Genomic DNA, 23,688 nt, shown 5'->3' with positions numbered 1-23,688 from the left:
CTAGTGGTGAACCCAATGCTGCGGTGCGTGTGGTGTTGCCTGATTCGGGCTGCAAGCGGTTCTGTGGCTATAGCAAAAAGTAATGGCGACAGGGGGCAGGTCTGTCTCGTTCTCCCCGTAATGGCTATGGGTCCAGAGATCAGGCCATTCACCCTCAAGCGTGCCGTGGGCATGGTGTAAAGTAGCTTTATCTGCTGAATGAATACAGGGCTAAGGCCATCGTTTTAATGAGCTAGGAATGTCTCCCCCAAAGCGTTCAGGCTTTATGCCCTGTAGGGACTGTGAGGAACAGATGTGCATTTCAGCTCATCACCCTATTTGCAAGTGGTGCTTGGGATCGGATCATGACCACAAATCATGAGAGTCCTGCCTCTCAATTAAAGAGAAGGAGGCCAAGTCCTCATTGTGCAGGACTGCGAGGAGAAATGGAGCCAGCACTGTTTTCGAGCCCACTCAAAGTCACCGTCATCACACTCATTGAGCAGGCACAAGAGATATAAGAAGCACCATTCAAAAGATGTCACCTCAGTAACCTCTGGCTTCGATAGGTTCATCCTCGGAGCCAGAGTTGGTGCCCTCAGAGTCATCTGAACCGGTGCCTCCAGCGAATTCTTCCCTGGTACTACTCTGGAGCTTGTGGCTGAATCTGAGAGGCCCTTTGGGCTGATGTTGGAATTATCGATTTTCCAGCTACGAGCTTAGATCCAGCAGCGTTCCTCAATGCAGATTTCATCCTTTTCTCCAGGGTGATAAACCCTTGTGGGGCACCTTTGGGCCCCATGGGACCTTGTGGCATTTTTATGTTCACGCCCTGAGTTCTGGCATCATTTGGTGGTGATCTGTTGAACCTCTGGCCCCCGTACCACCTCACTTCTTCTCTCCAGTGCAGCTCTATACAATGCCACCCATATGCCAGTGCCAGTCTTGGCTCCACCAACAAGGCAGCTGATGTCACCTCCTCTGCCTTCCGTGAGTCCATCTTCACTAAGCTTGATGCTGCTGTCCTCTTTAGACTTAGAGCCAGTGCATCCTTCAGAGGAGCATAGGTCTAGAAGAGAGGCCTAGAGGCTTCTTTAGGAATAAAGACGTCACTAAGAAGTAGCTTGTTTATTTGGCCATCCCAAGTGCGAGCCCTTGGGGATGGACATGGCCCTCCTTAGTATTTATGAGGCTGGACTGGCCCAGGGTTCTACTGACCCAGCTGTGGCATATCACTGGCCTTGCTTCTGCCAATGGTTCTGGCATCTCCACTGAACTGGAGATGGAGTTTTCTTCTGGTCCTCCTCCAGAAATCTCATCCTTCCATTCTGTGGTACAAAAAGCTGTGGAGGTGTTAGAACAGCCATTGAGGCGAGTACAAATGTCTTTACAAAGGATCTGCAGCCTTCAACCACTTCACCTGACCCACTCCACTCTTTTGTTGTGGCTGTAAAACTGGTGCATGCTGCCTGGGAGAAATCTTCTTCTGCCCTACATATTCAGGTTGGTGGCCTGCCCCTGATGATCCTTCCTTAATGTCAACCCTTGCATTGATGGAGAGTTTATTGATTCAGACATTTTGCTGTTAGGGGCAGGTGTCGAGAACCTTTCCTACTACCCCTTCCAACAGGGAATTCAGGCGTGTTGAAGTGTGGGGAGAGAAAATCTTCTCGGCTGGCAGCATTGCTCTCAAATTCCTAAATAAAGCGTGCCTTCTCTTTATATATACGCATGCTCTGTGGGACATGACTCAGTTGGAAGTGCCTCATGTGCCTGAAGAGGTAATATTTCCGAAGTCATCTGGGATGGCCAGGATGTGTCCCAGCCTATAATTAAATCTGGACTGCACACCACCAGTTCAGAAGCTCGCGTCATGGCGTCCTGTACTGCAGTACGCCAACATTCTTGACTAAGCATATTGGGGTTTTCCTTGGATGTGAAGGCCACCCTTTTGGGCTTGCACTTTAATGGCTCCTGCATCTTTGGTGATAAAGTGGACTATGGTCCAGAACATTTCAAAGCTAGCAGGGCAACGGTTAAGTCTGTAGTTCTACAACATTAGCCTCAGAGTGACTATAAGCAATTTGCAGCTTTCAAGGCTTTTGTAGGGTCTGCAGTTTTCACCATTGACAGACTCAAACCCTGCAGCTGCCTCAAAATACACTCATAAGGAAGCATAGAGTCAGAATCAAAGCCAAAGGAAGACGCTCCCAGAACCCCATTAGCTACTCCTCCTCACCCTCCTCAACCCCAGCACAACCAGAAAAGCAGCCCTAGTGTGCTCTTTCCTGAGTACCAGGAACCTGTGGGAGGCCAGGTGTCCTCCCTTCTATGACCATTGAAGGCCATTATTTTGGACCAGTGGAAAGGGTCCTTCCCCCAATGTTCCTCCCTGCTCGAGACCACTTTCCTATCTTACAGCAGAAGGTAGCAGCCCTAATCCTGAAAGGAGATATAGAGTTGGTACCAGAGCAGGGGTTTGGGCAAGACTGTTTCTAGCAATGTTTTCTTATTCCTTAGAAGGATGGTGGTCTGCAGACCTTAGGGTCCTTAACGTTTTACTTGCGAAGAGGAAGTTCAAGATGCTGACTCTAGCTTAGGTCCTGTGGGCGTTGGAATTGAGAGACTGGTTGGTGTCACTCAATTTGCAGGATGTGTACTTCCATGTTCCAATCCTGCGGTGGCAACAGATGTACCTGCTTTTTGTGGTGGATCCCTTCCGCTGTCAATTCACAGTACTCCTGTATAGCTTGACATTGGCACCTCAGGTCTTTACCAAGGGGATGGTTGCAATATATCTCAGGTGGGTGGGGATTCTGGTGGGCGGAGGAGTAGCCATGATTGTAACTGTACGGCTCTTACCCCGCTTGAGCTACCCCTAGTGGACAACCTGGTGATGAAATTTGAGTTTGAATCTGGCACCGCCCCATTAGTATGTGTCCTGCTCTATAGACCTCCTCAAAGGATGCCTCTCTTTCCCCACTCCTTGGGTGAACAGATAGCTCACTTGGTAACCAACTATGGGAAGGTTATACTGATTTGCGATTTCAACTACTGGGCCAATGACATCCTTGGTGGCCCCCAATCGGCTGAGCTGACTGAGCTACTTTCACGACTAAACCTAATGCAACAGGTACCCACGGCCACTCATATTAAGGGACATATTCTTGACCAGGTCTGGACTGTGAACATTACTATGTCTCCCGTCTCAGTCTCACCATGTACCTGGTCTGACCACCATATAATTCACTTCACTATTCAAGATAATGTCGTGATTAAAAACCCTAGTCGAGCTAGGTGTACTCGGAGAAACTGGAACAAGATTGACAAATCTTTATTTCTTGATTCCCTCACGAACTCAGCTCCTCCGGGCAATTCCCTACTTGACCTGGCTGATGTACAGCTCACTAGCTGGTTACTGGCCGCTAGTGATGAGTTTGCTCCCCTCAGGAAGATCCACGCCCCCCGCCGCCATGATGCTTAGAAATGGTTCTCCACTGAACTGAAACACCAAAAACTTGTCCTAAGACAACTGGAAAGAAAGTGGCGAGGCAACTGCAAACCTGAAGACAAACAGTCCTATTTAAACTTCTTGAAAACCTACAAAAAATCTATTTTAACGACCAAAGCGGCGCATTTTTCATCTAAAATTCTGTCGGCTACTAACCGCTCGAAAGAGATTTTTCACATTGTGAATGAGTTATCCAACCCCGAAAGAACCTTATGTAACCCCCCCCCCTTCCTTCTCAAACTTTTTGTAACGCATTAAACCTCTTCTTTATCGATAAAATTAAACAAATCAAGCCCAGTATCCCGGTCAGTCAAAGGCTACAGCGGGCACATAAGTGATATTGTCTGTTACATCAAATATGACTTTTACAATCTGCCTGATTTGGTAAACATTGTTACTTTATAATACATGAGATTCTGCTTACTCTGTAGACTTGTAAAGCACCCAGTCGCCTGTTATAAGGAAATGACGTCAGAACTCAACTGTAATAATTTCTTGCAGTTGAGTTCTGACATCACAATGCCTGCTGCTGGAGCCAGCAGCCAAGGCCAAAGGCAGGTCAGGTAACGGAGCATTTTTAAAGCAGCTATTTAAGGAACAAAACAAAAAGTTGCTTTTCTTTCTTCTGCTCTTTTTTCCCAGCTGAATGGTGACAAACAGAAAGGAGATATTTAGGACATGTTTTTTTTCACTCCTTAGGTAATTAAAGAATAGTTAGAATCTCTCTGCATGTTTCTAGACATTCTGAGCTGCTGCGCCTCTGACATGTATTAATCTGATTCTAATATCTTTTTGAAACCAATCTCAAACAGCTTTTTTGATGCGTTTAAATTTGCACAATAGATTTAATCATCTTCATGTTTGCAAACATGCTCTTTCTTTCATATGAAATAGCTAAGTAACAAATATTTAAGTGGTTTGTGGGAAAGGTAATGATGTGATCATGTATTACAAGGAATAAAGTACCCAATGCCGAAGAAGATAAGGATATTGCAAGTCACCTCGGACTTCCATAACCTTTAAAAGGAACTTGCCATTTGTCCTCCTACCTCTATATGGTCATATAACTCATCGGTGACGTGCTATATTCTTATAATATACGACAGGGGATATTTTATCCTATACGTATTTGTGGCCTGCATGTTTCTTGACCCTCGCAATTCCTCCCTGACCCAGTTAAGGTTGCCTGTTTTGTTGCCGCTTTTTTGTCATCTCACTACCTTATAGTCAGTCAAACCACAAATTGAACTTTCAAGTTTTTCTTGGCCGACCTAGAAGTGTTAGATGCAGTAGGTATATTGCTGTATTTCTGGGCCCTTTGTTTCACCAGACTTCCCATGTTCTCACTCGCCATGAGGCCTGCGCAGCCCCCTCTGTGCTCAGGCGGTACGGAATATAGAGTAGGAAATACCTAGATACCAGAATATCATTGCCAAAATATTGAGGATCAAACGGGTATGTATATATGCTTCAGTATAGGTTTACTATGCTTAATATATAATGTTGAATTACATAGAAGCTGACTTAAGAAAGATACATCTTTACTTACCTATATATATTTACCTCCTGTATATTTTGGTCCTTGAAATTATAGCTCCAATATTTTGGTATTTTGATGTTCACTACTCGCTATTCTAGACTAAAATCCCATGGGCATTGTGTCACCATGTTAATTCTAGATCATACCTTACTCGCTCCTGTAGCATGGATGTGTCGTTGAGTCTTCTTGATGTTTATCAGCATGTCCACTTGGTTTACAGATATTAACATTGGAATTGAGCTTGATGCGCTACATAATTGATTTATAACAATATGCATAATGCTAATATTAATGTATAGGTTGTAATTATATGCAGTGTGTCTTGAGGCCTGGTTCGTGGCTTATAAAACTTTTGTCTCTTGTACCTTCACATTCTCTACCTAACTCAGCTTGAGTTCAAGGAAAGGCCCACTTGTCTTCTGCCACCATGGGTCTTATATGCCAACTTGTTATTCTTGGTTCATGTTTTACTTGCTCCTGCAGCATTGCCCTCTTGTTCAGTGCGTTAATGTTTGTCTTTCAATGTCCCCTTAGTTTCCAGAAATTAACATTGAAATTGGATTTGATCCACTACATTAATCTTTGTAAAAAATATGCATATGCATAATGCTAGTATTTATGTATACATTGGTGATTATAACTGTAATCTATATTTTTATGCCAGTGTAGAGAGTCTGGTATGTGCATTATAAATAAAGAAAAATATACTCATCCACTCATAGTAAATCTGGTCAGCACTATAGAAACAGTGCCACTAAGGCAGCTGTCTGCCTAGGAACGGTCATGGCATATCAACACATTAGGATACATTAACTACATAAGCAGTCACTGCTACTGCTGCCTACGTGTAACTTTCTACAACAAAGCCGTGATAACAGCCACTGAAAGGATAACTTGACAGTGTTAAAGCAGACCTCTGTTAATTTCTGCAGTGAAAGAAGTTCCTGTTTTTTTGTGTGATTTGCTTGCTTGAAGTTTTCTCACGCACAAAATATGTTGCAAGACAGATTTTTAAGGTCTAGCTGCAGACAACTTTATCTGCTGTAGACCCTTTGCTACTTATTCTTAAAAGTATATACATATAGAGAGGCTTGCTCCTCCCAGAGGTCCTTTTCCATATGACTGCATGGTATTGGCTGTTTTGTATGTTACACCTACTATGGAGTACTTCCATTGCAATACTGAAGGAACATCTAAAAAGTAAATTCAGCTCTCACACTTTTATTCAAAACCCTTTATCTCATACATACAGTCCACCTGCGAGTCCCAATATCACCACCAAAACTTCCATTCCATACCAATAAAAATTCCAACACTAATACAACTAGCAGATGTAACCACCACCATAACACCTCCAGCACAATCACCGTTTTCATGCCACTACCAATGTGGCCAAACCCAGTACACCTAATACCCAGGGTTTTAAGTAGGATCAAAAAGGTGTGGGGGAGGGTCTCTAAAAGAGTCATGGCATATGCAAATAAGGGTGTGGTTTAAACGCAAACTAAATATCTGCGATTTCCCCGACCAGTATTTTGGTTTCTCTCTAAACCAAAACACAGCTGACCTACAATTGGACTATTAGCTTTCTCAATGATTTTTGGCTTTTAAGATAAATGATCAACAATGTTTTTGTTGCAAATAATTATGACTGAATATATTGCAACTCTGAAATTGTGAGCCTCTAAATTACCGTTTGCATGTATCGAAATCTACACGCATCCCCTTAAGCACTACTTCAGGTACTGCGAGGAGTCTCCAATCTTAATCAATATTAATCAATATTATTGTAGTTTCATTCCATCCGTCTTAATAACCAAAAGGTTTCAGTTTTCATAAATCATTCATTTTATTTGAGTTTTGTTTCCACAATGTGACCAACTTCTAGGTGTGTAAAGACATCATTCCATAATTTCCATCCTTAACCGATGGCTTTACAATTCCGTGCTTCCCCGATCCACAATGCATTTCAAGCCTGGGAGGCCTTTTGTTGGAGTTAACGTGCACTAGAATCCAAAGAAAACAATAACTCAATTAAATGTCTTGTATGTGGTACATTTCAGCAACAAGTAGGCTTCAAGTTATCTCCTCAAACTCTGTGTCCAAATACAACTCCCTGCTTGGAGACCTTGCTACTTATGAGCCCCCTGTTTGGAGACAGAACAGAACTTTCCTCATATGTCTGATGTATCAAAAAGTGTCAGCCACATTGGAATGGAATGTTCAGGGGAGACATACGTTTCTCAGCATTAAACTGACCTCTGTACTCGCCCAACAAGTAGGCTTCAAGTTTTCAACTCAAAACTCCTGTGTCCAAATGCAAAGTTCCTTCTAAGAGACCTCTATTAGCTCCCTGTTTAAAGACAGAAACAGATCTTGCCTCATGTGAATGATGTATTAAAAAGTGTTGACCATATTGGAATGGCGTGCCTGGGGCAGAAATGAAGGTTCTCAGCATTAGAGTGTATTCTGTACTGACTAAAAAAAAGAAAAAAACTACCTATTTGACTGTGTTGATCACCCTAGGTAAATGTGTTCCAGACGTACTAATATTAATGTGTCTGTTCTATAAGGGAGCGTGTGCACCGATAAAACCATTATGTAGAGCCAAACAAAAAAAAAAGAATCCCAGGATTAAACATGAGCACATAATAACAAATCGTAGAAAACAGCTGTATTCAATACGGTCATTAAGACCTTTCGGTATCTATGTTTGCAGTTTCCTGATCCAATGACATTTTCTTTGTACCAGTAACTTTCTATTTTCAGTCACAGATTGATTTCAATGGCACTACTTCCAGTACTGTATATTTTAATTGGCTGATGTTGTGTTGTGCTGCATTCTTTTTTTTTTTTTTTTTTTTTTAAGTTTTCAAAAACCTTTATTCAGCAGATAGTGTCGATACACGGCTTGGTGCCTACAACCTCGTCGGGCCGGCAGCGTAGTATGTTAGTCAGAAGAGTGTAGGTATACACAGCGGTTCGCCAACAACCCTAAAGGGCCGGCCGCGTCATAGTATATATGTGTTACATTTCCTAGTTGTGTGCGAGGTCATTATAATGGAACATTATCACAACATACATTGTGCAGCAGAGGAGGGAAGAGCAAAGAAAAACAAACGGGTAGTCCGTCACCGACATCGCGAACATTAGGGACCAATCAAAGAAGTGAAGCAACAGTTGCTCAAAAGAGCGAGGCATCAAGGAAGTACGTGTCGAGTGGGACCACACCGCTCTCCATCCGCCCGTCCACCCCACTCTCTTTCTCATTCATACAGGACTCGCTGTGCAAGGGGGGGGAACACACCTATCCGCCGCAGTCAGCGGCCCGGCGGGCTCCCCCGTAGGCAAAGGTGAGGGTGGGGGGTGGGGGTCAGCACTGTGCAGTCCACCCTACTCTGGCGCCCCATCGGGGGCATCAGGCGATGTAGCCGCTAGGTAGCACCGCAGCGGAGCCCATATGTCCGCGGGACGGGACGTTGTTGGCAACAGTTCAGAATAAGTGCTAATCTGTTCTTGACAATAGGCAAGGTCACAAATCCAGTCCTTGAACTTCGGGGCTCTACCCCTACCCCATCGACAAGCAACCCGTCTTTTAGCAATGAGGAAGGCAAGCGCGACAAACCTGCGGTACCCCGCGCGTATGGGCTCTACGTACCCCAGCAGAGCAAGGAGGGGAGAGGGCTCCACCACAGAGTCGACCATTTTGGAAAGTGCTTCGCATACTTGACACCAGAAACGGTGTACTGCTGCGCATTCCCATGCAAGGTGCAAAAAATCCGCCCCGGGGGCCTGGCATCTGTCACATCGGTCATTATCCCGAAGCTGAAAGCGGCAAAGTCGCGCAGGGGTACAGTACAGTCTATGGACATACTTGTAATGGATTATCCTGAATCGACTGCTAGCGGAGATGCGTTCCGTCTGCAACAGACAGAATTCCCACTGTTTGTCTGTAAGCGGGGCAGGTAGCTCTTGGTCCCATTTAACACGCGCTGCCAGCAAAGGCGCCGGCATGGAGGAGTGCACCGAACGGTATATTTTAGAAACGAGTTTGGTCGGGACGTCGTCGCGCAGGATGCGGTTCAACGGTTCCATGGGCGAAGGTTCCTGTGGAAAGTCGGGCATTAGCGCCCTCATCCCTTGTCGGAGCCAGAGGTACAGGAAGACGTCGAGTGGAGAGGGCTGTATGCCTGCATACAAATCGTCCATCGATCGAAAAGTGCCATTATGGAACAGCTCCCCCCATGTCGAGACGTGAATGTTGTGCAGTAACTTGTGGAACCCCGCCTCCTGCAGTAAGGGCATACTGGGGTGATAAGCCAGGGGCAAGAGTGGCGCGTATAGGAAATCCAGGCCCACCTTAGCAGTCAAGTGCGTCCACGCGGACACCGTACTGAGCAAAGCTGAGGGCGTTTTATCTCTACCTGTCACCGGGATAAACAATGCGCCCTCTACGGGGACCGGGTGTGCCAGCCAATGTTCAGCCGCAAGTTGGGGCATATATCTGGGCTGTCTTATCCAGAAGAAAGCGAAATGCGCCTGAGCTGCATAATAGTACAGTTCAAAGTCGGGGATACCAAAACCACCCTGATTGTACGGCTTTATTAGAGTCTCCCATCTCAGCCGAGGCGCCCTGCCACCCCACACGAGTCTAATAAGCTCAGTGCGCAACTGCCGAAAAAAAAAGGCGCCCGGATGGAATGGAATATTCAGGAATAGATACAGCAACTGTGGCAGTATCACCATTTTGATCAAGGACGATCTGCCCGCCATAGAAAGAGGAAGGGAGTTCCAGCGCGTTACATGCTCCGCAATGCGCATAATCGCCGTACCGTAATTAGCCCGCATGAGTGTGTTGTGCTGTATTCTTAGTTCTGGTATTACTTTTGAGTTCGAATAACCTGGTTTTAATTTTATTTTCTGTTTTTCCTATGTAAGCTAGCCCATACGGGCATTTCAACAGGTACACAACATTCTTGGTATCACAAGTGGCCGAAGTATGTAACTTGATCTGTCTGCCAGTCATTGCGTGTGAGATCTTGGTACCTTTTATGATGTTGTTATAATTACCTCAAGGTTTGGTGCATAATATGTTGTTAACTGTGTTGTTGATTTTGTTTGCAAAATGTTATGAATGTTTCGTAAATGTTCATAGGCAAATAATGGTAAGTTGCTGAAAATTTGGTTCAGCTCTGGTTCATTACTCAAAAGCGGCCAGTTTTTCAGTATGATCCATTTAATTTTGTAGCTGCTGGTTGAGTATTTCTAAACAAACTTACTTCGTTTGGATGTATTGGTGCATTGTTCTTTACTTTCTAGTAAAACTTGCGATCATTAGAAAATGTCCTATCTTCTGCTTCTCTTAGTTTATGATTGAGATAACCACTTATAAAAAATGTGTCAATCATCTGTTCTTTGTGTCGATTAAAGGCATCATTGTCTGAACATATACTTTTCAACCTCAATAAATGAGAATATGGTAGATGATTTAGCAAGGAGGGTTGATAAAAGCTTTGTTAATGTGACAAATTATTCTGGTCAGTCTCTTTGATGTATACTTCAGTCTGAAGTTTTCCACTATTCATTGTAACTAATACATCCAAATATGATATCTCATATGTGAACTGCAATCTATTTTCCACCCGGTACAACTATTGTATGGCTTCCTCAAGTGTATCACTGGATCCTCGCCACCTCAAAAATATGTCATCAATGTATCTTAAAAATAAAGATAAATTGTTAATCCAAAGTTCCTGTGATAAATATGATTTTGCTCAAACTTAATCATGAAAGTATTTGCATAGCTTGGGGCAGCACAGTTTCCCATGCTGGTCCCAGTCAGCTGTTGATAAAAATCGTGGCCCTAGTTGAAATAGCTGTGGTAAAGTAAATTGTATCAACTTCAACAAAAACACTTTGAGATCTTCATCATATTCCATCTGTAACAAAGCCCATTCAAGTAGTCTGTAAACCCAAATTGGGGAATGGTCGTGTATACAGACTTCACATCAATAGTCCACAACAACTCATCCTGAACATTTTCTACAGTTAATTTCTCCAAATGGTTCAAAAAGTCAGTGGTTTCTCTTATGTATGTGGAACCTCTTTGCACAAACTTTTTTAGATAATGATCTATTAATTTGCCAGTATTCTCATGAATAGACCCCTGTGTAGATACGATCGGCCTGAATGTTTTCTCAATGGATGTTTATGTATTTTAGGTAACATATATATAATGGGAACAGTAGGATTATCTGGAAACAGATATAATTTCTCATTCTCAGTGATAATGCCATTACATGTGGCTTGAGTGATTATGATTTTCAATCCCTTAAGAAATTCATTAGTGGGGTAACATCCAACTTTTTATAGGTTTCCAAATCTTCTACGTGTTTTTGTATATTTCAGTGATAAAAGTCATAGTCCATCAGAACCAGTACTCCTCCTTTATCTGCTTTTTGGAAGATAATATTGTCATCAGTTGCTAGTAGTTTCAGAATATCCAATTCTTTTTTATCATATTTTTCCGAGTTTTCTCGGAATCCAGTTTTAGGTCTTTTAGTTGATGATTCACAGTGGTCTCAAATTAGTCAATCGATTTATTACTGATCCGTGGTATGTAGTTGCTTTTGGGTCTGAATTTGTTGAAAAAAGTGTTGCAATCGCAATGTTCGCCTGAATTTAAACATTGTTATATCCAGTTCATTGGTTTGGCAGTTAGGCACAAAAGAAGTTCCATTTTGCAACACTGTGAGTTCAAATGGTGTGAGTATTCATTTGGAAATGTTGATAATCAAGGTTTTGTTTGGCTGTTGGTCGCCAGCCCTCTCTCTAGTTGTGAGCCTACTGTGTCTGGTTGGTTGTTTGCAGCGAAGCTGATCAATAAAAAAAGGCAGTCCAGATGTCTCAGTTACGGGTCGTAAAGATGCCTTAGTCTGACTGAATTTGCTGATGATCTCTATTTATTTGGACAATCGCTCTTTGTTTTGTACTTTGAATAGGTTGCTCATCTGATGTTGATAAATTACTGTTTGTTCTCTGTTTTGTCTGTCTCATTTGTCTTTTATGTGCGTAAACCTTGGCCCATTTATAGACTTTGCCCAGTTTATAATCAATGGTGTCCCTTTTGAATCTCCAGATTTTCCTTTATTTAGTACATGGGCATATTAATCCAGTTGTGTATTGGTGTCATTAAGTATAGTATACCATTCATCCTTTTCTGATACCTGTTCTATCTCCAATTTTAGTTCCGCTATAACTTTATTAAGTTCTTTTAGAATTTTAGATAACTCTATGATAAGCAATATCTAGTCCAGAGAAAATGTTTTCAATATTGCATGCCGTTATTTAACCAAAACATTGATTATTCCTACACAGAGAGTAGGTTTTATGGATATTCGTAATCCCCTTGGAATGCGTCTGGCCTTGTGATATTTAATCAAGGTTGTAATGTGAAGACGTTGATTTATCTCTTTGAGCATCACGTATATTAATTGGCAAATATTGTTTTCTTTTGGTCAGGTTCAGGCGGTCCAAAACAGGTGGCAGATCCTTCTCTGCCGTTGCTTCTCGGCTATGGAACACTCTCCCTTACGGCAGGTCCAAAGTTGTATGGATTTCAGGAAAAAGTTGAAAACATATTTATTTCCTAGGCTGGAGTAATTTTTTCTTCTGATATTATCTCTCTTTTCCTCCCTGCCTGTGTCACACCTCGGCTGCCCCTATTAACTTCTGGTGGGGACTCTCCTTTATAAGCGCCAGGATACCCGTCGGGTGATAGAACGCTATATAAGCACCTCATTACATTACATTACATTACATTTTGATCCCTTAGTGCAAGTTAGTTCATTTGTGTCTTGTACCAAATAATATATCTGTTGTGCCAGCTCATGACTGGACCCCATGGTATATGCCTGTTCAGTGATTAAATTAGCAATTTCTTCAAACACCATTTTTCTTAAGGAGGTGGTACAGGTATTGGGTGAATAAAGCATTTACTCATCAATGTACTAAATTATAAATAGTTAATCAAAATTCCACTGGTTAGTGTGCTCATGGATATCACCCTTCGCTCAAGGGTAATTCAAAGTCAAACACAATATGCACTCTTAAGAGTGGAAACTCCTCGCAGTACATGAAGTAGTGCTTGAGGGGATGCGTGGAGTTTTTTTATGCATGCATATGGTGTTTGACTTTGCATCACCCGTGGGTGGAGGGATATACCCATGAGCACACAAACTGGTGGAATTTTGATCAACTATTTTATAAATCGGAGTAGATTGATGAAGGCACAGGTTTTCTTCTAATTGTGAGACTCTGAATTAAACGTTACCTTTGGAAGGGGTGGTACTCTTATTTATATATTTGTAGAGTTGTATATAGCGCAAACTTGACCCAAAGGTATAAAAACGCTTTACATAGTTGGGAAACGTAACAGTTGCACAAGTTACATATGTGTAGATACAATTACGTATGATAGGAGCGAATACAAAACAACAACATACAGAGAAGTATATTGGGAACAGTGATAGATTATACATATTACTTTTGAAATGGAAGCGGTTACATGGGATAAACACCGATACACGTAACGGTGTACATGAAGGGTAGTGGGGGATAAGGTATTGAGCCTACGGTAGCTGGAATAAGCATTCAGGCCCCACAGACCAGCACAATAGGGTGACACCAGGGGTCAGTCACGCACACTGGGCCCAGAACAAAGGTAGTCCCATTAGAGTCATGTGGCAAACCCTTAAGCGGACTGGGGTCGGTCGAGCCAGACGGGGGAAGAATTGTTCTCACCTCGTGATCTTCAGGGGTTACTGCATTCTTGCTTCAACTCTTGTTCCTTCCCTTCTCATCATTCTTAGCACCATTTATAATGTTATTAGCAGATCCAAGCTTTTGTGAATGGCTAGTCATCTTCATCCATTTTCTCTACCATTGCCCCCACGCCACTGGGTCAACGTGCGTGGTATTGGAGCACAAGGGGTCGGTTTCGCTCTCCGAACTGAAGTAAGCTGGCAACGGAGAGGGCCAATTGAGGGGGACAGTATGGGTGCCTCACACTTACCATCCCCACCGATAAGAAGCAGGTGTGAAGTGGAAGTGATGGGAGAGCATGAGTGGGCACCTACAATCCATCGTGAGGCGTAGAACAGGCTGCTGTTCTTCCGTTTGAGACAAAGACAGGCTGCATATGGTGTTCCTGCTGAAGTTTCACTGCCAATATGGAGGACTCCATCCACTGTCCCCAGCCCAATGGGGTAACGCAGACCCTGTAGACTCCAACCACTTATCTGGGGAGGAAGATTATGTCTGGCGGGTGGACTGCAGGCGAGGTGGTTACAGGGATGAGAGGTTGGCAACAGGAACTCGTTGCTCTCTCCTGTTTCGTCTGGGAATCTCTTGGGGAAGAGAGGGCGGCAGACAGGTCTTTAGAGTGTCTTAATTATTCATGTTATGCTCACTCTGCATTAGACATATGTACCCTTTTTCTCAACACATCTCGTCCATCTGAATATCTTACACCTCATCTCTTCCCTCTTTGGCACTCTCCTTAATGCATTTTCTCGTGTGTCTCCTTCACCACCCCCAAACACATAACACATGCACTCATCCACAAGCACTGCATTTTCTTTTATTTTCATCTTGTCAAAATATTGACAACTGTGTACCCCCTTCACACACATTTGCATGGAATCACAACTACAACTAAAATATGTTACCACTGTTCAGTGCATTACGCAGAGTAGCCAAAGAATGGATGACTAAGTATTCCCAACACCTGTTTGACTCCTGATAGGCATCTTAATTAACTCCCAGCCTTAGTTCCAGATCTCACAATCGTAGCCCATTATTAACACCTGGTGGTGGCTTAGTTCAAAGTATTCACTGTACAAGATAAATATGCTGTACGAAACAATATAGAAACACAACATCCTGAAAATAGCTAACACTCTTAGGGAAGGCAAAATTAAGTAAAGCATGTGAAACATAAAATGGACTAAAGCGGATTCCATATAAATATTTTACATTTAATTGTTCAGAAATTAAACAGTGTTTTTACCGGTATTTGGACAAAATATTAAGTTTTTAATAGCGGGATACAGAAATATTGGAAAATAATATTGTGATACATAAATATTGTGATGCATTGTTTTTTTTAGGTAAGTAATATAGTTGTTAAGAAAATAGTTTTTTTTATATCATTTTTAAAACATAGGGCTTGATTACGATGGCGGGGAGACAGCCACCAACAGGCTGTCGGTGGCTGTCTCCCTGCCATCGATGACTGAATCACCACCCGCCACATTACGATGGCGGGCGGTGTGATTGTTGTTTAAACGACCGATCAACACGGTCCCGACAGTCGGAAACATTCCGACGGCCTGGCGGACTGCCCTGCATCCCCAGGATGGCGGCCGTGGGGAATAAAATATCCCTTTCCGCCAGTCGTTCTGCAGCAGTCAACCTGCCGTGAAACGACTGGAGTAAGCAGATTTGGGGCCCGTAGCAGGCCTCCCTTAACCCATGGGGAAGGGACATGGGCCCTGGGGGCACCCATGGTGCCCCCCTACATATCCGTCTACCATGTGACAGGCACTGCATGGTGCCTGCCATGCAGTGCAGGTATATATGAACACCCTATTTTTTGTATTGCGGTGGAGGCTGCTGACCGCATCCTTGCCACCATACAAAACATAGGTAATGCGACCGCCTCAGTGGCGGTCACATTGTAATGCGTACTTTCGGACTGCCACCTTGTAGGCGGGCGGTCCCACATACGAAACGATGGCGGGCGGACTGAAGTCCATCCGCCATCGTAATCAGCCCATAGTTGTTTAAAATATCGTTTTAAAATTATTTTAATGTTTTAGTGCATATATTAATTTTACGGGTTATTATTGTTTGTACAAATTGTATTCATTTTTTTAAATCTCTTTAGAATTTTCAGTGATTTTGATTTTTTAATTTAATTTGTAATAGTAAATTATAATGTTGTAGCGGGTTTTAGGTTTGTAGAGGGGATAGGGTGGGAGGTTAATTAATAATTAATTATTCACTACTTAATAATTTTTAAGCAAGTATGTGGTTGATATCAATTTTGTACTACTTATCATATTGATTTATTTTAGTTTTTTTGAGGTGCTGGTTGCTAGACTTGTAGATGGGAGAGGTGTGGCGCAGCTGCCAGGGCGGCTGACTCCGGAGCACAGGGCTCAGGGTTCAATCCCCGGTGCCAGCTCAGCTAACCCTGTGACCCTGGGCAATAGCTCACTTAATCTCCCCGACGGCCCCCCAGCGCCTTGAAACCTTAAGAGGTGATATGTTCGTGCTTTACAAATATGCATTATTATTAGGGGTATAGGGTAGGAATGTCATTAAATATAAATACTCATTTTTTTAATATTGTAATTGCTTAATAATTATGTATATTGTGTAAAAATTATATATTTAGGTTATATGTTAGGTGTGGGCTGTTGGATTTGTAGGGGTATAGGGTAGAAAGTTGATTAAGTAATATTTAATTGTAGTGTTTTAATTAATTATTTAATTGATTATTAATTATGTAAATTATGTTATACTTATTTGTTTTAGTTATATTTTAGGTGTGGACTGCTAGGTTTGTAGAGGTATAGGATGGGAAGTTAATTAAATAATCATTAAATAATAATTATTTTTTATTGATAATTATTAAACTGTTTATAATCATGTAAATTATTAGATTTTTTAAGAATATATGTTAATAAGAGTTTCATATTTATTTTTATAAATGAATGAGGTTATTCAAATATGTAATGTGTTTGAAGTGAAGTACTTCCAAAGTCCAACATTTTCCCTACTGTAGCACAGACTGGAGTGGGAATAGTAAGTCTTCCCCTCCGAAGTCCAACGCTTTATCTACTGTTGCATAGACTGGAGTGCGAATAGTAAATGTAACCCCTCTGAAGTCTAACCCTTTCCCTACTGTTGTATAGACTGGAGTGGGAATAATAAATCTTTTCCTTCCCCCTCTGAAGTAGAACACTTTCCCTTATATTGCACAGACTGGAGTGAGAATAGTAAATGTATCCCTTCTGAAGTCCAACATTTTCCCTACTATTGCACAGACTGGATTGGGAATAGAAAATATAACCCCACAAATTCCAACACTTTCCCTACTGTAGCACAGACCGGAATTGGGAATAGTAAATCTAACAACTCCGAAGTCCAACGCTTTTCCTACCGCTGTATGGACTGGAGTGGGAATACCAAATTTAATACCTCCAGAATCCAACGCTTTCTCTACTCTTTATAGTATTTTTAGTAAATATGCTTTATTGGGTTTAAATTTGTAATATATATTATATCTATATATTTTTTGTCTAAATTAATTGACATATTTTTGTTATTGAATTGTTTCTAGTTTTATTGTACTTGTATTATATATATGTTTCATTTTCACAGTATTACATTTTAAATATAAACAAATACTATAACTTATGCTACACTGTATATTTGTATATATTTATATAAACACAAACACACACACATGTATTTATATATATATATATATATATATATATATATATATATATATTTATATCAAAGCCACAAAGTTGCCCTCCCAGGCATAGACGCACTCGAACACCTTGCAGCTTCAAGCTTTTAATAGGTACAAAACAGTCTGCATGCCAAAATGTAATTACAGCGATCTTGTCGTTTTTTTCGCCTGACGCGTTTCAGTGCCGATTGCACTTTCCTCAGAGGCCCGACAGTCACTTGTGCAAAGCTGACCCTCCCATTAAGTACGCAATTCTTGCCCTCCAATGGGCTGCTCTAATGGGCATCGTGGCTTTATGGGACATGTAGTCAGCAAATCAATACCCCAATGGGTGCACTAAATTCTGCTGTTCAAAAAGTTCGAAAGCCCTCAGATGGGCCTCGGCGTGCAGGACTGTTCATTCATCCTCACCAGGTGTTCCACATAACCGCTCTGTGATCAAAAGCTTCGTGGCCCCCATTGTTCACGGGGTGGTGCGTCTACTGCGGCCGGGCCGCCGCAAAAATCTCAAAGCCACAAAGTTGCCCTCCCAGGCATAGACGCACTCGAACACCTTGCAGCTTCAAGCTTTTAATAGGTACAAAACAGTCTGCATGCCAAAATGTAATTACAGCGATCTTGTCGTTTTTTTCGCCTGACGCGTTTCAGTGCCGATTGCACTTTCCTCAGAGGCCCGACAGTCACTTGTGCAAAGCTGACCCTCCCATTAAGTACGCAATTCTTGCCCTCCAATGGGCTGCTCTAATGGGCATCGTGGCTTTATGGGACATGTAGTCAGCAAATCAATACCCCAATGGGTGCACTAAATTCTGCTGTTCAAAAAGTTCGAAAGCCCTCAGATGGGCCTCGGCGTTCAGGACTGTTCATTCATCCTCACCAGGTGTCCCACATAACCGCTCTGTGATCAAAAGCTTCGTGGCCCCCATTGTTCACGGGGTGGTGCGTCTACTGCGGCCGGGCCGCCGCAAAAATCTCAAAGCCACAAAGTTGCCCTCCCAGGCATAGACGCACTCGAACACCTTGCAGCTTCAAGCTTTTAATAGGTACAAAACAGTCTGCATGCCAAAATGTAATTACAGCGATCTTGTCATTTTTTTCGCCTGACGCGTTTCAGTGCCGATTGCACTTTCCTCAGAGGCCCGACAGTCACTTGTGCAAAGCTGACCCTCCCATTAAGTACGCAATTCTTGCCCTCCAATGGGCTGCTCTAATGGGCATCATGGCTTTATGGGACATGTAGTCAGCAAATCAATACCCCAATGGGTGCACTAAATTCTGCTGTTCAAAAAGTTCGAAAGCCCTCAGATGGGCCTCGGCGTGCAGGACTGTTCATTCATCCTCACCAGGTGTCCCACATAACCGCTCTGTGATCAAAAGCTTCGTGGCCCCCATTGTTCACGGGGTGGTGCGTCTACTGCGGCCGGGCCGCCGCAAAAATCTCAAAGCCACAAAGTTGCCCTCCCAGGCATAGACGCACTCGAACACCTTACAGCTTCAAGCTTTTAATAGGTACAAAACAGTCTGCATGCCAAAATGTAATTACAGCGATCTTGTCGTTTTTTTCGCCTGACGCGTTTCAGTGCCGATTGCACTTTCCTCAGAGGCCCGACAGTCACTTGTGCAAAGCTGACCCTCCCATTAAGTACGCAATTCTTGCCCTCCAATGGGCTGCTCTAATGGGCATCGTGGCTTTATGGGACATGTAGTCAGCAAATCAATACCCCAATGGGTGCACTAAATTCTGCTGTTCAAAAAGTTCGAAAGCCCTCAGATGGGCCTCGGCGTGCAGGACTGTTCATTCATCCTCACCAGGTGTCCCACATAACCGCTCTGTGATCAAAAGCTTCGTGGCCCCCATTGTTCACGGGGTGGTGCGTCTACTGCGGCCGGGCCGCCGCAAAAATCTCAAAGCCACAAAGTTGCCCTCCCAGGCATAGACGCACTCGAACACCTTGCAGCTTCAAGCTTTTAATAGGTACAAAACAGTCTGCATGCCAAAATGTAATTACAGCGATCTTGTCGTTTTTTTCGCCTGACGCGTTTCAGTGCCGATTGCACTTTCCTCAGAGGCCCGACAGTCACTTGTGCAAAGCTGACCCTCCCATTAAGTACGCAATTCTTGCCCTCCAATGGGCTGCTCTAATGGGCATCGTGGCTTTATGGGACATGTAGTCAGCAAATCAATACCCCAATGGGTGCACTAAATTCTGCTGTTCAAAAAGTTCGAAAGCCCTCAGATGGGCCTCGGCGTGCAGGACTGTTCATTCATCCTCACCAGGTGTCCCACATAACCGCTCTGTGATCAAAAGCTTCGTGGCCCCCATTGTTCACGGGGTGGTGCGTCTACTGCGGCCGGGCCGCCGCAAAAATCTCAAAGCCACAAAGTTGCCCTCCCAGGCATAGACGCACTCGAACACCTTGCAGCTTCAAGCTTTTAATAGGTACAAAACAGTCTGCATGCCAAAATGTAATTACAGCGATCTTGTCGTTTTTTTCGTCTGACGCGTTTCAGTGCCGATTGCACTTTCCTCAGAGGCCCGACAGTCACTTGTGCAAAGCTGACCCTCCCATTAAGTACGCAATTCTTGCCCTCCAATGGGCTGCTCTAATGGGCATCGTGGCTTTATGGGACATGTAGTCAGCAAATCAATACCCCAATGGGTGCACTAAATTCTGCTGTTCAAAAAGTTTGAAAGCCCTCAGATGGGCCTCCTGCACGCCGAGGCCCATCTGAGGGCTTTCGAACTTTTTGAACAGCAGAATTTAGTGCACCCATTGGGGTATTGATTTGCTGACTACATGTCCCATAAAGCCACGATGCCCATTAGAGCAGCCCATTGGAGGGCAAGAATTGCGTACTTAATGGGAGGGTCAGCTTTGCACAAGTGACTGTCGGGCCTCTGAGGAAAGTGCAATCGGCACTGAAACGCGTCAGGCGAAAAAAACGACAAGATCGCTGTAATTACATTTTGGCATGCAGACTGTTTTGTACCTATTAAAAGCTTGAAGCTGTAAGGTGTTCGAGTGCGTCTATGCCTGGGAGGGCAACTTTGTGGCTTTGAGATTTTTGCGGCGGCCCGGCCGCAGTAGACGCACCACCCCGTGAACAATGGGGGCCACGAAGCTTTTGATCACAGAGCGGTTATGTGGGACACCTGGTGAGGATGAATGAACAGTCCTGCACGCCGAGGCCCATCTGAGGGCTTTCGAACTTTTTGAACAGCAGAATTTAGTGCACCCATTGGGGTATTGATTTGCTGACTACATGTCCCATAAAGCCACGATGCCCATTAGAGCAGCCCATTGGAGGGCAAGAATTGCGTACTTAATGGGAGGGTCAGCTTTGCACAAGTGACTGTCGGGCCTCTGAGGAAAGTGCAATCGGCACTGAAACGCGTCAGGCGAAAAAAACGACAAGATCGCTGTAATTACATTTTGGCATGCAGACTGTTTTGTACCTATTAAAAGCTTGAAGCTGCAAGGTGTTCGAGTGCGTCTATGCCTGGGAGGGCAACTTTGTGGCTTTGAGATTTTTGCGGCGGCCCGGCCGCAGTAGACGCACCACCCCGTGAACAATGGGGGCCACGAAGCTTTTGATCACAGAGCGGTTATGTGGGACACCTGGTGAGGATGAATGAACAGTCCTGCACGCCGAGGCCCATCTGAGGGCTTTCGAACTTTTTGAACAGCAGAATTTAGTGCACCCATTGGGGTATTGATTTGCTGACTACATGTCCCATAAAGCCACGATGCCCATTAGAGCAGCCCATTGGAGGGCAAGAATTGCGTACTTAATGGGAGGGTCAGCTTTGCACAAGTGACTGTCGGGCCTCTGAGGAAAGTGCAATCGGCACTGAAACGCGTCAGGCGAAAAAAACGACAAGATCGCTGTAATTACATTTTGGCATGCAGACTGTTTTGTACCTATTAAAAGCTTGAAGCTGTAAGGTGTTCGAGTGCGTCTATGCCTGGGAGGGCAACTTTGTGGCTTTGAGATTTTTGCGGCGGCCCGGCCGCAGTAGACGCACCACCCCGTGAACAATGGGGGCCACGAAGCTTTTGATCACAGAGCGGTTATGTGGGACACCTGGTGAGGATGAATGAACAGTCCTGCACGCCGAGGCCCATCTGAGGGCTTTCGAACTTTTTGAACAGCAGAATTTAGTGCACCCATTGGGGTATTGATTTGCTGACTACATGTCCCATAAAGCCACGATGCCCATTAGAGCAGCCCATTGGAGGGCAAGAATTGCGTACTTAATGGGAGGGTCAGCTTTGCACAAGTGACTGTCGGGCCTCTGAGGAAAGTGCAATCGGCACTGAAACGCGTCAGGCGAAAAAAATGACAAGATCGCTGTAATTACATTTTGGCATGCAGACTGTTTTGTACCTATTAAAAGCTTGAAGCTGCAAGGTGTTCGAGTGCGTCTATGCCTGGGAGGGCACTTTGTGGCTTTGAGATTTTTGCGGCGGCCCGGCCGCAGTAGACGCACCACCCCGTGAACAATGGGGGCCACGAAGCTTTTGATCACAGACCGTTCCAGGATGGTGTTGCCATTGTAAATATACAAACAAAGTCCCCCCCTCTGTCTATGTCTATGAAATAATGATGATGCATGATTTAAATGGCTCTTCTCAGTGCGGATGGTAGACACTGAAGAAGGAGTTTCCGAAACGCCTTTGTTGTGATAATTAAATCAAAGCGTGTTACTTTCCCCGGGAGTACTGTACTCTTTCAAAAAGGAGATTTTGGGAGTCTGAAGCGGTGATATATATATATATACATACATATATATATGCATACATATATATATGTACATATGTGTTTGTGTGTTCATATAATTCTATATTTATATACATATATACAGTATTAAATATTAGTGGAATGTATTTAATTTACATTATATTCATTTATATTTTAAAATATTTAACATTTACTAATGTATTCTCTATTTATATTAAATCAATATTTTTGTATATTTTTATGATGTTAGTGTCAGCGATATTTTTTCCCCAATATTTTTGTATTTACCGTTATAAGTATAGGGACACAATATTTTGGTAAGCGATATTTTTGACACAATATTTTTGTCAAACAATATTGTTTACCTCGATATTGTGTCAGTGATCCCCTTTTACCAGTAAAGTTAAAGCAGAGGTCTCCAACCGGTCGAGCGCTGGCATTTTCATTTTGTAGCCCTTTGTTGTCTTTATCGTTTTGTGGGCCTTTTTTTAAGAGCCGTTGCCCGCCCTCACCCAAACCAGCTGCTCTGATAGGCCTAAGCTTAGCTGGGGCAGGGTGGGGTCAACGCAGCCCCTCCTCTCCTCCTGCCTTTAAGAGCATGGCATCGCTTTTCATCGTGCACGACATGTGCCCTGCTGGTAAGGAGCAGCTCCCTCTGCCTTTAGGAGCCTGCCACTGCGCTTACATCCTGCGCAATGTGTGCACTGCCGGTGCAGAGCAGCAGGGGCTGAAAAGCTTGTTAGCGTGCAAGTGGCGTGGCACAGGCAGTATTGAACTGCTACCGCCCTATCAATGCCCACACCACTTGCCTTTTCCAGTCTGGCTCTGAGTCTTTCAGTAGGTAAGTCTTGGCCTGAATTAGTTGCTGTGCCCTGGCCACTGAATTAATTTCTGAATAATTGCCCTAGCCTTAGTCTTTGCCAGCCCCAGGCGCCAGAAACATTCTTGCCCAGAACCACTGTCAATAAAGAGGAGAGGGCGTGCCGTGGAGACGGTGAGAAGGAGGAGAAGAGCTTGATGATGCACTCGTGAATTACAATATTTTGTGCAATATGGAGGCAGACATGCTACTCTGCACATGAGTTGCTGGATTCTGAAACAGGCAGACATAATGGCTGAACACTTGAAGTGCAGCAGAGAGCGGGAGCTCTGTATGTGAGGTGAAGGGACAGATAAACATGACTATGTAAGGTGTAGGGAACACACTGATACTGTGTATGTGGGGCACAGGGAGGGAGTCACTCAAGAAGCAGCACGTGAAGGGAAGGCACACATGAGGATGTTCATGTAAGGTGCAAGGAACAAGCAAACATGACGCTGTGCATGTGAGGTGCAGGGAAAAAATTCACACGACAATGAATGTGAGG

The 23,688-nt window shown here is 43.7% G+C and overlaps 1 protein-coding gene across 2 annotated transcripts in view; it reads right to left on the bottom strand.

Annotated features, from left to right (window-relative positions):
- The window catches only part of EPO (erythropoietin), a 457,580-nt gene that overhangs the window by 140,062 nt on the left and 293,830 nt on the right, over window positions 1-23,688 (bottom strand). The window lies entirely within an intron of this gene.

Source organism: Triturus cristatus, chromosome 12 (genome assembly GCF_964204655.1).
Source record: "Triturus cristatus chromosome 12, aTriCri1.1, whole genome shotgun sequence".
Taxonomy (NCBI): Eukaryota; Metazoa; Chordata; class Amphibia; order Caudata; family Salamandridae; genus Triturus; species Triturus cristatus.
Note: the sequence above shows the minus strand (reverse complement) of the source record. Positions and strands in the feature narration are given on the sequence as shown.